Raw genomic sequence first — 14420 nt, 5'->3', positions numbered from 1 at the left:
AAAAAACTATCAATTGGATTCCCTATAACAGAGACGGCTAACCTTTTCGGCACTGAATTCTGAAATTGGAGTGCATGTGTGCGTGCTGGAGCACCAAAACCCGGAAGAGAGCAGCTGGCTGGTGCACATGCGTGCAACAGAAACCGGAAGAGCAGCTGGTGACGGTGCGCATGCCCACAGAGGGCTCTGTGGGCACGCATGCCACAGGACTGGCATCACGGCACTATAAATTCTGACACTTTTTAAAAAGGCATAAGCCAAATAAACAGAGTTGTATAGTTTTTGAACAAAGCAATACACATCATTTCTACAAAGCTAGTATTTAAAAATAATCAACATTTTGTCTTCCTATTTACTTTCGTAACCTAACTGCACTTTCAAAGTTTAAAACAAAATTATCTTGTAATAATTACTGAAAGGTAAACAAAATCTAATTCTTTGCTTTTGTGCTCTAGAGCATCCTGAGTGTCAGCCTCTATGATGCTTGCATGCTTTCGGCTGCCATTGTAACAGGAGAGGGGAGGTATTGTAGGTATTTGGGAGGGGAAAAGTCAGCTGGTGGAGATGTCTTGAAAAAGGGAGAAAACTTCTCATTGTCTTCATAGCAGCTGCAGCCAGAGCTGATAGCTATCAAGGTCAACTGTTCTGGCATACTAGATAGATGGGGCCATCTGAAGAAGCACCCCACATGACTTCCGCTTGGCTCAGTTGGTGATGGCGACGGTCTTTTAGACCGCCAGCCTTTGGATTACGTAGAATCGCTAAGGCAGCGTAAATCAGCAGCCTAGTGATTCGGAAAATCTCCCCCCGGGAGAAGAGGGGGAGGTTAGCAGATGGGCAAAAGTAGAGCTTTCCTAAAACCCCTGAAATGACTGCTGGGGTTTGAATGGTTAAGCTCCCTATTAGCCCAAAGCGCTCTGTATCTAAGGCTCTGCTGCGTTGGCAGAAATAATCATTGCGACCAAGCTCTGGGACCTATATTGGATTATAAATTTATTTTATACCGGACAGAACAGAAGCAGGAGGACTGTAAGTGCAAGTAACAATTTTCTTAACTCCCTGTGGTTTTGTTGCAACTTGAAGGCAAGACTGATAAAGGCGCCATTAACCTAATGACTTTACAAGCGAAAGTGAGAAATTGCTATTGTTCTGGATATAGTGCTGCCAGAGGCTGTTAGAAGTCATTAAATAAAAGTACAAAAGGATAAAAGGAAGAGACTTTAAGACTGTATCCCCTGAAAATACAAAAAGATCTCTTGTTAATTTGGATTAAAGTGAAACGAAAGTTTAAAAGATGACAGCCAAACAAACAACATTATCAAGCTCTAGGAGAGTGGGAGTTTCTCCAGCTCATACTGCTGATACAAAAGCATTAAATTTAGAAGCACTACAGGAAAACCTGAAAGATTTTGTAAAGGACTCTATAAATTTTCAAACTTCTCTTATTGAAGAGAAATTGAAACAGATGACAGAACAGATGTTAGAAATTCAAGAATTTCTTAGGGCCGCGGTGTGGCTCAGGCTGTAAGAAGCCTGTTATTAAAACACAGCTGCCTGCAATTACTGCAGGTTCTAGTCCCACCAGGTCCAAGGTTGACTCAGCCTTCCATACTTTATAAGGTAGGTAAAATGAGGACCCAGATTGTTGGGGGGGCAATAAGTTGACTTTGTAAATATACAAATAGAATGAGACTATTGCCTTACACACTGTAAGCTGCCCTGAGTCTTCGGAGAAGGGCGGGATATAAATGTAAATAAAAAAAATAAAAAAAAGAAGGGAATAAAGAGATTAGAGACAGTCTCGTGCTAGCAGTTCAAGGCTTGGCAACAAATTTGAATTTGTTAGAAGAAAATGTTGAGGAAATAAAGCAATCTACCTTAAAGCTGGAAAATACGATGGAAGAAGTTCAGGCTAAAGTGGAAAAAACAGATGATGAAATTGTATTGGTCCAATATAGGGCTATGGAATTTGCTTTAAGAATTAGAGGTCTACAGGAAAATAAGAAGGAAGATTTGAAAGAATTTTTTTCTGAAGCATTTGCAGAGATAACAGGAGTGCCACCAGATGAAGTGGCATATCATATTGACAAAATTTACCGTGTGAACTCTTGGATTGCCAGACAAAAGCACCTCTCAAGAGATGTGGTTATTTATTTTACAATTCAAAGAATGCGAAATGCAATCCTGCAAGCATCTTATAGGGGGCGGGGGGGGAATTCAGGCAGCTGGACAAGAAATTTTACTTTTGAAAGAAATTCCCCCTAAAATGCTGAGAAGCAGAAAAGAATATGCATTTCTGGTGGAGGGGCTCAAAAAAAGGCAGACTGAATATAGATGGGATATCCCAGTGGGGATAATTGTGTATTATGCAGGAAAACCACACCGTCTTAATACAATTTGGAAAGCAAGAGACTTTTATGTTAATGTATTGAAAGCTGGAAGCCCATCATCACCAGAATGTAGAAGAAGGGATGTCGAAGAAATAAGAAAAAGGGAAGCAATAAAGCAGGCACAAGACCAAGTTGCAGTTATAGTTATGGAGGAAGATTCTTTACAAGTGTTGGATATATCTAAAGGGGGGAAAATGCTAAAAGAAGGAGTAAAAGAACAAAGGATGATGAGAGCAGCTACTAAACGTAAGGAACAGGAAGTTAAGCTCCAACAAATCCAAGTGGCAGAGGCTACTAAAACAGAAGCTGTGGGAGGAGCAAGACCCAAAGAAACAGCGGAGCTACATTAGGTGTTCCAGCTTCTGACTGCCAAAAATGGCAACTAGTTTTTTATCCTGGAATGTTAATGGTTTAAATTCACCACAGGAAAGAAGAAAGATATTTCATTATTTGAAACAATTTAAAAATGATATAGTTTGTTTACAAGAAATACATATTAGATCTTTGGACCAAAAATATTTGATTAACTCAAGCAACAATTTTGTTGCTTCGGCTTTAGAGAAAAAGAATAGTATTGTTGTTTATGTAAAGAAGGACTTAATAGCGAAGTTAATCGAGACAGATAAACAAGGAAGATATATTGCAATTGAACTGTTATTAGAAAGGAAAAAGACACTTTTAATTGGAGTTTATGCTCCTAATCAACAACAAGAATTTTTTAAAAAATTTTTACATAACAACATAGTACAATGGGATTACAAATCATATATATTAATGGGCGACTGGAATGGAGTGATGGATACCCGGAAAGATAAAAAAGGTTTACAGAATATTTCAAGTCGTGCAAAATTGCCAAAGGCTTTTTTTGATATGATGGAAGACTTGGAATTAAGAGATGTTTGGCGTGAACGTAATACAGAAGAGAAGAATTTTACTTTTTTCTCTGATAGACATCAATCCTTTTCTAGGATTGACTTTATACTAATTACCAATGATTTGTTCTCTAGGGTGAAGAGAACCAAGATATGTGCAAGAATTTTGTCTGATCATAGCCCGGTTTGGATTGAATTTGAATGGAGAAAGGGAAGAAAATCGTGGAGATTGAATGAAAATTTGTTTAAATATGAACAAAATGTAGAAGAATGTAAAAAACAAATGAAAGAATTTTTTATTATGACTATGCAAAAAGGCACATCTATTGAGATAGTTTGGGACACAAGCAAGGCCTTTATGAGCGGTGTACTTATACAAATGAATAATAAATACAGAAATAGGTTGCAAAAAAAAAAAAGATTGGAGCTAGAGGAGGAAATTAGAAAGAAGGAACAGTTACTTATAAAGAATCCTGAAGACAAGAAAACAAAAGAATTAATAAATATCTTAAAAGGACAGTTTAATATGATGATGGTAGATCAAGTGGCAACTAATTTACAATATGTTAAGCATAACATATTTATTTATATGTTTAATAAGCCTGGAAGTTGGTTAGCTTATTTAATAAGAAAGAAGCAGAAATAACGTGATTGGTAAGATAGAATATAGAGGTAAAGAAGTATTTCAACAAAATTTGATTCAAAAAGCCTTTTTAGAATTTTATACAAAATTATATGCTGGAGACTTGATTAAAGATATAGATAACAAGAGCAAGGTATATGTGAGCTTACAGTAGAGCAAAGGGAAGAATTGAATCAACTTATCACCTCAGAGGAAATAATTTTAGCAATTAGACAGCTTAAAATATGGAACAGATGTTTAACTATTACTATAAGAACTTGCAAAATGAAATGGTAGAACTTTGAAACTATTTAATAGAATACAATTAGGATGCCTCCTTCATGGATATGGCTTTTATCTCATTAATAAAGGAGGAGCAAGATTAATAACCCGGAAAATTATAGGCCAATATCATTATTGACTACTGATTGTAAGAATTTTGCTAAAATATTAGTAAATAGATTAATGCCAGTTATGTGTGAAATAATTCATATTGATCAATCAGGATTTATTATGGGTAGACAAATGAGATATAATATAAGATATATTGTAAATTTATTGGAATATTTGGAAAGGAACAGCCAAGTCTCAGCAGCGCTCTTCTTTCTGGATGCTGAGAAGGCTTTTGATAGATTGCACTGGCAGTTTTCATTTAAATTAATAGAAAAAATGCAATTTGGAGACTATTTTATACAAGCAATTAAAGCAATATATCAGAAGCAAACAGCACAAATAATAATTAATAATAGTTTAACAGAGTTTTTTAGAATTGAGAAAGGGACAAGACAGGGACATCCTTTATTTCCATTATTGTTTATTTTAACTTTAGAAATTTTATTGAACAGATTACATGGTGCAAGGCAAATAAAGGGAATAAAAATTAAACATCAAGACTATCGATTAAGAGCGTTTGCAGACGACCTGGTTGTTACTTTATCTCAACCTATTCATTCTGCTATATATTTGGAAGAGATAATTGATCAATATGGTAAGGTATCCGGATTTAAAGTGAATGAACAGAAGACTAAGATAATAACTAAAAATATGAATATTAAACAAAGAGACGAATTGGAAAGAGTAACTGGATATGAAATAGTTAATAAGGTTAAATATCTAGGAGTATATATCACAGCATCAAATGTGAAATTATATAAAAATAATTATGAAGCATTGTGGCAGAAAGTACAGAAGGAAATGGAACATTGGAAGAACTTACAATTATCCTTACTGGGAAGAATAGCAGTAATAAAAATGAATGTTCTGCCTAGGTTTTTATTTTTGTTTCAAATGATACCAGTATTTAAGAAGGATGCAAACTTGCAGGAATGGCAAAAAGGGATTAATAATTTTATTTGGATGGAGAATACAACCCAGAATAAAATTAAAGATAATGCAAGATGTACGTGAAAGAGGGGGTCTAAAAATGCCGAATTTGAAATTGTACTATGATGTAGTTGTTCTCTCATTGATCAATGACTGGTTTAATTCAACAGAGGAAAGAACTTTGAATATAGAAGGTTATGATTTGTTGTATGGATGGCATGCTTATTTATTTTATGACAAGAAAGTGGATAAGACTTTTAAAAGTCATATTCTTAGAAATGCTTTGTTAAGGGTGTGGAAGAAATATCAATACAAGCTAGATTATAAAATACCAATATGGGTAATTCCTAGACATATGATAGAGAATATAAATATAGAACAAAAACAAGAGGTAGTTACTTACAAAGAACTTCTTTTTGTAGAAAAGGGTAAGCTACAACTAAAATCTTTAAACAAATTGAGAGATGAAGGTATGAATTATACTTGGTTCCAGTATGGACAGTTGCAAGCTAGTTGGAGATTAGATGAGAAAATTGGTATTATGCAAAATGAGGAAAATTTGGTAAAACAAATTAGAGATCAAGGTTTAATGCATATTAAGAGGTTGTATAATGTATTGATAGAAATAGACTCTGAAACAGAATTAGTTTGCATGATAAAATGGGCACAAAATATTCAACAACCTATAATGATGGAAACATCGGAAAAAATATGGGTTAGAAATGTTAAATTTACACAAGCACAAAGTTTAAGAGAAAATTTTTATAAAATGTTTTATAGATGGCATTTAGACCCTAACAAATTGGCATGTATGTATCCGAATATGCAAGCTAAATGTTGGCGATGTGAATGTGAGGATGCTACTTATTTTCATATATGGTGGACTTGTAAAAAAATCAAAGCATTTTGGATTAAAATTTGGTGGATTATGCAAAATATTTTGAAGAAGATAAAATTTACTCCACAGTTGTTTTTATTGGATATAATTACGGATTGTACAGTCATAGAGACTAAGTTGATTCTAAATTTAATAACAGCAGTGAGACTTTTGGTTGCACAATACTGGAAGAGAAGATTTACCTAAGATTGAAGAATGGACACTTAAAGTATCGAATTTAGCAGAAATGGCAAAATTTTTTGCGTATTTGAAAGAACATTCACAAGAAAAATATGTATTGGAGTGGAGAAGGTGGATTGATTACGTTCAAAACAAGTATCGGACTAAAGAAATTCCCCCTAAAATGCTGAGAAGCAGAAAAGAATATGCATTTCTGGTGGAGGAGCTCAAAAAAAGGCAGACTGAATATAGATGGGATATCCCAGTGGGGATAATTGTGTATTATGCAGGAAAACCACACCGTCTTAATACAATTTGGAAAGCAAGAGACTTTTATGTTAATGTATTGAAAGCTGGAAGCCCATCATCACCAGAATGTAGAAGAAGGGATGTCGAAGAAATAAGAAAAAGGGAAGCAATAAAGCAGGCACAAGACCAAGTTGCAGTTATAGTTATGGAGGAAGATTCTTTACAAGTGTTGGATATATCTAAAGGGGGGAAAGTGCTAAAAGAAGGAGTAAAAGAACAAAGGATGATGAGAGCAGCTACTAAACGTAAGGAACAGGAAGTTAAGCTCCAACAAATCCAAGTGGCAGAGGCTACTAAAACAGAAGCTGTGGGAGGAGCAAGACCCAAAGAAACAGCGGAGCTACATTAGGTGTTCCAGCTTCTGACTGCCAAAAATGGCAACTAGTTTTTTATCCTGGAATGTTAATGGTTTAAATTCACCACAGGAAAGAAGAAAGATATTTCATTATTTGAAACAATTTTAAAATGATATAGTTTCATTCACAAGAAAAATATGTATTGGAGTGGAGAAGGTGGATTGATTACGTTCAAAACAAGTATCGGACTAAAATGTATCAAATAGTTTATGAATAATGTTATGAACGGCATATATTAATGTATATGTTTAAATGGGAAAGGGGAGTTAAGGGGGTGTTGGAAGACAGTGAATATGAGTTAGATTTTTGTGGTATTTTAGCTTATGATTGATAACTGTTATACCCTGCATTTTGTTCTGGGAAGTCTTGGGGGGGTTGGGGGGGAGAAGGAGGAGTGAGGAGGGGGGGAAGTGGGGGGGGGGACAATGGTTTAAAAATTTGTTCTTTGTAAAACTTTTTCAATTAAAAAAAAAGGAGTACCCCACATGACACCTTCGGGAGATGTGGATTGGACACTCAACTTGGGTCCTTGGGGGGAGGGATTTGGGGATGTTTCGATATGCAATTTTCATGCCTATTGCCTCAGACTTTGCTTTTCTTTCATTGCATTCAGTTCATACTCAGTAAAAGTACCTTTCTCTACAAACATGGAGTTGGGGGTTTTCTTTCTTGAGTTTGAACGGAGGCATGCCTGACATTAAGCAAAGTCTGCCATTCCGGCCATCCCAGAGATAACTCTACCATGGAGGCTGAGCAAAGAATGTCTGACCAAGACAGTAAGAGCTAAGTGGTCGCTGGGTGTGGGAAGGATTGAACCTCCAGAGGAAATCCCCCAAGGGTGACAGTTACCAGATGCCGGTGTGGAGAGGTGGTGTGGCAGGAAGAAGACGAAGAAGACCTGCTGACTCAAGCCCTGCAGCTCTTGAAAGCTTTTGAAAGTCATAAAGTCCACGAAAGGTATGTATTGCCAGGGCAGGGGGAGATGGAATATCCAGGGGGAAAAGCAGAGACTTCAGCAGGCACAGAAGAGATTCCTAGAATTTGGCCAGAAAGAGAGCAGACTACTGGAGCACCAGGCGGCTGATTCAGACTACTGGAGCACCGGGCGGCTGAGCTCCAAACTCAGCTCCAAGCCGACTCCTGATGGTGGGAAGAAGGCTGACAAGCCTTCAGCAAAGAATTGAGAGACAGCCCTGAAAGGGTGGAAGTCGTTGAGTTCACTTCTCCAGGTCTGGGGGAGTTGGGAGCTCCAACCACCGCAGAAGACAGTGAAACCGAAACCAACACCGACAATGACCCCCTGGCGTGGGGCCCCCATGACCATCCCAGTAGAACTAAGGGTGACATAATCCGGTGCCCAGGGGAAGATGATAGCCCTCGTAGACTCTGGATGTACTAGGTGTGTCATCAGCCCAGAGGTTGTGGAAAAAATGAGACTGAAACTAAAAACAATGAAAGTGCCCATCGCATTCTGCCAGTTGGATGGGTCAGTAACTGGGGGAGGAAGCCCACTTTGTGACCAAACCTGTTGAGATGCGGATGGGGGACTATCGAGAGATCTTGAGTTTCATTGTAGCCCCTGGTACGGAACGGCCCCTCTTGCTTGGACTGCCTTGGCTCCGAAAAGGGAACCTGCAGGTGAATTGGAAAAGGGGATGATTACATATCCGCTCTGCCCAGCCGGGGAAAGAAGGGGACAAACCTTTTTGCATGGCCAAAGCTGTGAAGGAGTTGGCAGCGGCAGTGAGCAAACACATTGCGGGAGAGGAAAAATCAGCTACAGCAAAGTAATTTATTATTTTGCCCTGACAATTTTATTATAATTTTACTTCAATTTACATATCGTAAGATTTAATCAATATTAATAAATGAGTGGTCCTTACTAGCACTGATGTTACCGAATTAGGGTAATGAAATATCTGCAAGAAAACAAGCAAGTTCAGAGAGCAACAAGGACCTCTCATTTTAACCCTGAGGTACAAATATTCTCCTTAATTAATATTAATGAAGTATTTCAATAAAATTAGATATAAGCAGTTTAATATATTTCACATACTGCTTCTTTTATTATTTGTTTTAACTCAGTATCATACATTGGCTTTATGTTATAAAGACTGTTAAATTCTATCAGGCATGAAGTTTTAACAGCATTTAAGGGCAACTAAGTAGATAGTGAATGGCATATCTTCTTCTTCAAAATATTTTGCATAATCCACCAAATTTTAATCCAAAATGCTTTGATTTTTTTACAAGTCCACAATATATGATAATAAGTAGCATCATCACAATCACATCTCCAACATTTAGCTTGCATATTCGGATACATACACGCCAATTTTTTGGGAACTAGGTGCCATCTACAAAACATTTTATAAAAATTTTCTCTCAAGTTTTGAGCTTGCGTAAATTTCTAACCCATATTGTTTCCCATGTTTCCATCATTATAGGTTGTTGAATATTTTGTGCCCATTTTATCATACAGTCCTTAACTAATTCCACTTCTGAATCTATTTCTATCAATGCATTATATAACCTTTTAATATGTGATTGGCTTTGATTTCTAATTTGCTTTACCAGATTTTCCTCGTGTTGCATAATACCAATTTTTTGGTCTTCTCTCCATCCAGCTTGCAGCTGCCCATATTGAAACCAAGTATAATTTATCCTTTCTTCTCTCATTATATTTAAAGGTTTCAATTGTAATTTACCCTCCTACATAAAGAGGAGCTCTTTATAGGTAACCACTTCCTGTTTTTTTTCCTTATTTATATTCTCTATCGCATGCATAGGGATTGCCCATATGGGAATTTTATAGTTTAATTTATATTGGTACCTTTTCCAAATCCGCAACAAAGCACTTCTAAGTATATGACTTTTAAAAATCCTGTCCACTTTTTTATCATATTATACCATAATATTTATCATATTATGGTAAGCATGCCAACCATATAAAAGATCCTGACCTTCCACATTCAATATTCTTTCTTCTGTTAGGTTAAACCAATCACTGATTAGTGACAGAACAGCTGCTTCATAATATAGTCTTAAATTAAGCATTTTGAGACCCCCTCTTTCACGTATATCCTGTATTATTTGTTTCAATTTTGCTTTCTTACCCATCCAAATAAATTTATTAATCCCTTTTTGCCATTCCTGCAAATTTGCATCTTTTTTAAGTATTGGTATCATTTGAAAAAGGAATAAGAACCTAGGCAGAACGTTCATTTTTATTACTGCTATTCTTCCCAGCAATGATAGTTGTAGCTTTTTCCAGTTCTCCATTTCCTTCTGTACTTTTTGCCATAACACCTCATAATTATTTTTATATAATTTCAAGTTTAAGGCTGTGATATATACTCCTAAGTATTTAACCTTTTTCACTATTTCAAATCACGTTGCTCTTTCTATTCCTTCCTTTTGGTCTATAGTCATATTTTTAGTTATTATCTTTGTCTTATGTTGATTTACCTTAAATCCAGATACCTTCCCATATTGACTAATTATATCCATCATATATGTAACCGATTGTGTTGGTTGAGATAATTTGTATTAATTCTTATATAAATCCTGCATCAACAAATTTTGCATCCAAGTTTTGACATATATAAAACATGAAAATGAAGCAGTATGAATTTTCTTTTGCTGATTATAGACTAGAACAAGGAGTTATATAAGATAGTGTTCTCCAACCTTTCCAGATTGGCAGTACAGCACGGGGCGAAGGGGGGATGGTTTTGTGCAAGAGCAGGTGTGTGCATGAGCTGTGTGCATGTGCACATAGCTTCATTTGTGTGAGTGGTGGGTGTGCACACCTACCACTCACACGATTGGGGCTGCGAGTGCTGGTGCCCACCACTTGCGTAAATGGGGCTATGAGAGCTGGCACCCACTGCTTGCACTAGTGGGCTACAAGCACCAGTGCACTAGCTGGTCACTCATACGGCCCGGTTGTGAATAGGCCACAGCCCGATAGTGGGCCAGGTTAGGGATCCTTGATCTAAGATACCCATTCTGTTCTTGTCACAAAGACTTCTCTAGAAACCTTACTTGGCTATCATTCATCTCCATCTTTTGCAGAAAACTGAATTCTGATTTTTGGCAGGTTTTTAATGGCATTATTCTTATTAGATTTTTATCCCATCTTTTTTATTCATACATATATAGTGGTCAACTGAAGTTGATAAACATACCTTCTGCCTCCTATTTCCTCCACAAAAACAACCATATGAGTGTGTGGGGCTACGAGTGAGAAATTAATCCAAAGTTTAATATTTCTAGTTTAAATATTAGGCTCTCAGCTTTGATAAAAGATTCTAAAGGTAGACATTAATAACTCCAATTTACTATTAAAAAGATATTTTAAAGTTTGTATTTTAGCAATGCCAAATATATTAAAATTTCCCATCTTTATGGGGTGCAGATAGTCCTCAACTTACAACCATTCCTTTAGTCACCATTAGAAATTACAATGGTACTGAAAAAAGCGACTTATTACAATTTTGTACACTTATAACCCTTGCAGCATAACCATGATCAAGTGATCAAAATTTGGATGATTGGCAACCGACTCATATTTATGGTGGTTGCAGTGTCCCGGACTCATGTGATCATCTTTTGCAAACTTCTGGCAAGCAAAGTCAATGAGGAAGCCAAATTTACTTTACAACTGGGTAACAAATTAACAACTGCAGTGATTCACTTAACAACTGTGGCTGAAAGGTTGTAAAATGGGGAAAAACTCACTTAAGAACTGTCTTGCTTAGCAAACAGAAATGTGTGCTCAATTGTGGCCATAGGTTGAGGGCTACTTAACAAAAACAGAAAAAGGTTTTACACAGAGTTGGATCATTGCCTTCTAGTCCTGTATTAGATACTTTCTCTTGCAGCCTTTCTCTGGGGCTTTAGGCGGGATTTTTTTTCCAACTCTTTCTAAATATTCACTGGATTTATTTTGGGCCATGTTACATACATAGCATAGACTCTACCCTTCTTTATTTCACAAGCAACTATAACATTCTGCTTCCTTCTCTTACTCTTGCTTCCATAACACAAGGATACTTAGGCATGAGTGACCAGCTCAGTTCATTCTGTCTTGACTCCAAACCCTTCAATATGCAATTTATGCCTCGAATGGTATTATGCATAATTATACAAATGGTATATTATGCAAAATGCTCCAGTATAATGGACAATAATACCTCACCTCCCAATTAGTGACAAGATACCTCACCTCCCAATTAGTGTGTTAAAACAAATTCCACTGTATGAACTAAAAGCCATGGTTAGAATTAAACTTTCTGTCTTTATTATTTGATACGACATAGAAACTAACTTATTTCTTAAAATGTTTTTTTAATAATGTCTAATTCAAGCATTGTTCACTGATTATGTACCCAACTTTCATTATATTAAATGAAATATAATATATTTTGGTATTGTTATAATCAGAACAGAGAAAATTGGTTTTTATCACCAGGAAGCTTGTATTAGCTTTTTGTTTGGATCTGTGCAGCAAAACAGATAATGAATATCTTGCTATGATAATAAATTCTAGTGACTGGATTTGATTATCAAACCACGCTGTTGTTTGGAATTCAGTGGAAGACATTTATTGAAAATAAATGAAGCATGCAAATCAGTTTTATTTTGGGGGGGAAAACATCAATGCGTTGGATTGTCTTTTTCTTAAAAAATCCAACAAGATTTCAAAACCAGCAACTTTCAAGCTGAAAATCTGTTAGCACAGCATTTTGCTAAACAGTGTTGAAATGCTTTTTTCATTGTTTGAGTACAAGAAAGATAAATAAGCTTAAAAAAACTTGAAAACTACCAGGATACCATACATAAATAACAAATGTTATTACGATTGAAAAGTAATGTGGTCAAAGTGTTTTGGAAACTTGCTCCCAAAGTTTAGACTTTCCATTTCAATTTCCTTGAATATATCTCTAAAATAATCTTTTTTCTTAGCTCCAAGGACCGTTTTTGGCAATTTAATAAATCATTAAAATATCCAAGAATATATACTGCTCTGATTTCAGATAAGTTCGTGGCCAAATATAAGATCAGCCTATTAGAAAAACAGCAGAACCGGTGCAGAATGGATCAAACAATAAATGCCCTGATTTCAAATGTCCACCTAGCCCAAAACCATGCTATAATTTTACAGCTTAACCTAATGCATGCTTGCTCATAACTAAACTATAAGTAGAAAAAGGCCTAATTCCCAGTAAATATACATATAGGATGGTAACATTGATAAAAACATGGAGAAGATGCTCAAGCAAGTGTGTATGTGTGTATTATATACGTATATGCATACATATACACACACACACACAAATTCTTTTCAATAAAATGTGTTTAGAACTAAAGAAGAAGATGATTACTACAGTCTACTCAAGAAATGTTTGAATGTGAGACTCAAAAAAGAAATCTGTGATGAGATATGGCAGCACCAGAAGTGAAGAAAATTACAGGTTACTTATAACATGGCATCACTGTGAGTCAAAAACTATCAATTGGATTCCCTATAACAGACGGCTAACCTTTGGCACTGAATTCTGAAATTGGAGTGCATGTGTGCGTGCTGGAGCACCAAAACCGGAAGAGAGCTGGCTGGTGCACATGCGTGCAACAGAAACCGGAAGAGCAACTGGTGACGGTGCGCATGCCCACAGAGGGCTCTGTGGGCACGCATGCCACAAGACTGGCATCACGGCACTATAAATTCTGACACTTTTTAAAAAGGCATAAGCCAAATAAACAGAGTTGTATAGTTTTTGAACAAAGCAATACACATCATTTCTACAAAGCTAGTATTTAAAAATAATCAACATTTTGTCTTCCTATTTACTTTCGTAACCTAACTGCACTTTCAAAGTTTAAAACAAAATTATCTTGTAATAATTACTGAAAGGTAAACAAAATCTAATTCTTTGCTTTTGTGCTCTAGAGCATCCTGAGTGTCAGCCTCTATGATGCTTGCATGCTTTCGGCTGCCATTGTAACAGGAGAGGGGAGGTATTGTAGGTATTTGGGAGGGGAAAAGTCAGCTGGTGGAGATGTCTTGAAAAAGGGAGAAAACTTCTCATTGTCTTCATAGCAGCTGCAGCCAGAGCTGATAGCTATCAAGGTCAACTGTTCTGGCATACTAGATAGATGGGGCCATCTGAAGAAGCACCCCACATGACTTCCGCTTGGCTCAGTTGGTGATGGCGACGGTCTTTTAGACCGCCAGCCTTTGGATTACGTAGAATCGCTAAGGCAGCGTAAATCAGCAGCCTAGTGATTCGGAAAATCTCCCCCCGGGAGAAGAGGGGGAGGTTAGCAGATGGGCAAAAGTAGAGCTTTCCTAAAACCCCTGAAATGACTGCTGGGGTTTGAATGGTTAAGCTCCCTATTAGCCCAAAGCGCTCTGTATCTAAGGCTCTGCTGTTGGCAGAAATAATCTGCGACCAAGCTCTGGGACCTATATTGGATTATAAATTT

Source organism: Ahaetulla prasina, chromosome 5 (assembly GCF_028640845.1).
Source record: "Ahaetulla prasina isolate Xishuangbanna chromosome 5, ASM2864084v1, whole genome shotgun sequence".
NCBI lineage: Eukaryota > Metazoa > Chordata > Lepidosauria > Squamata > Colubridae > Ahaetulla > Ahaetulla prasina.
The sequence above is the reverse complement of the archived record's forward strand: the minus strand, read 5'-3'. Positions refer to the sequence as shown.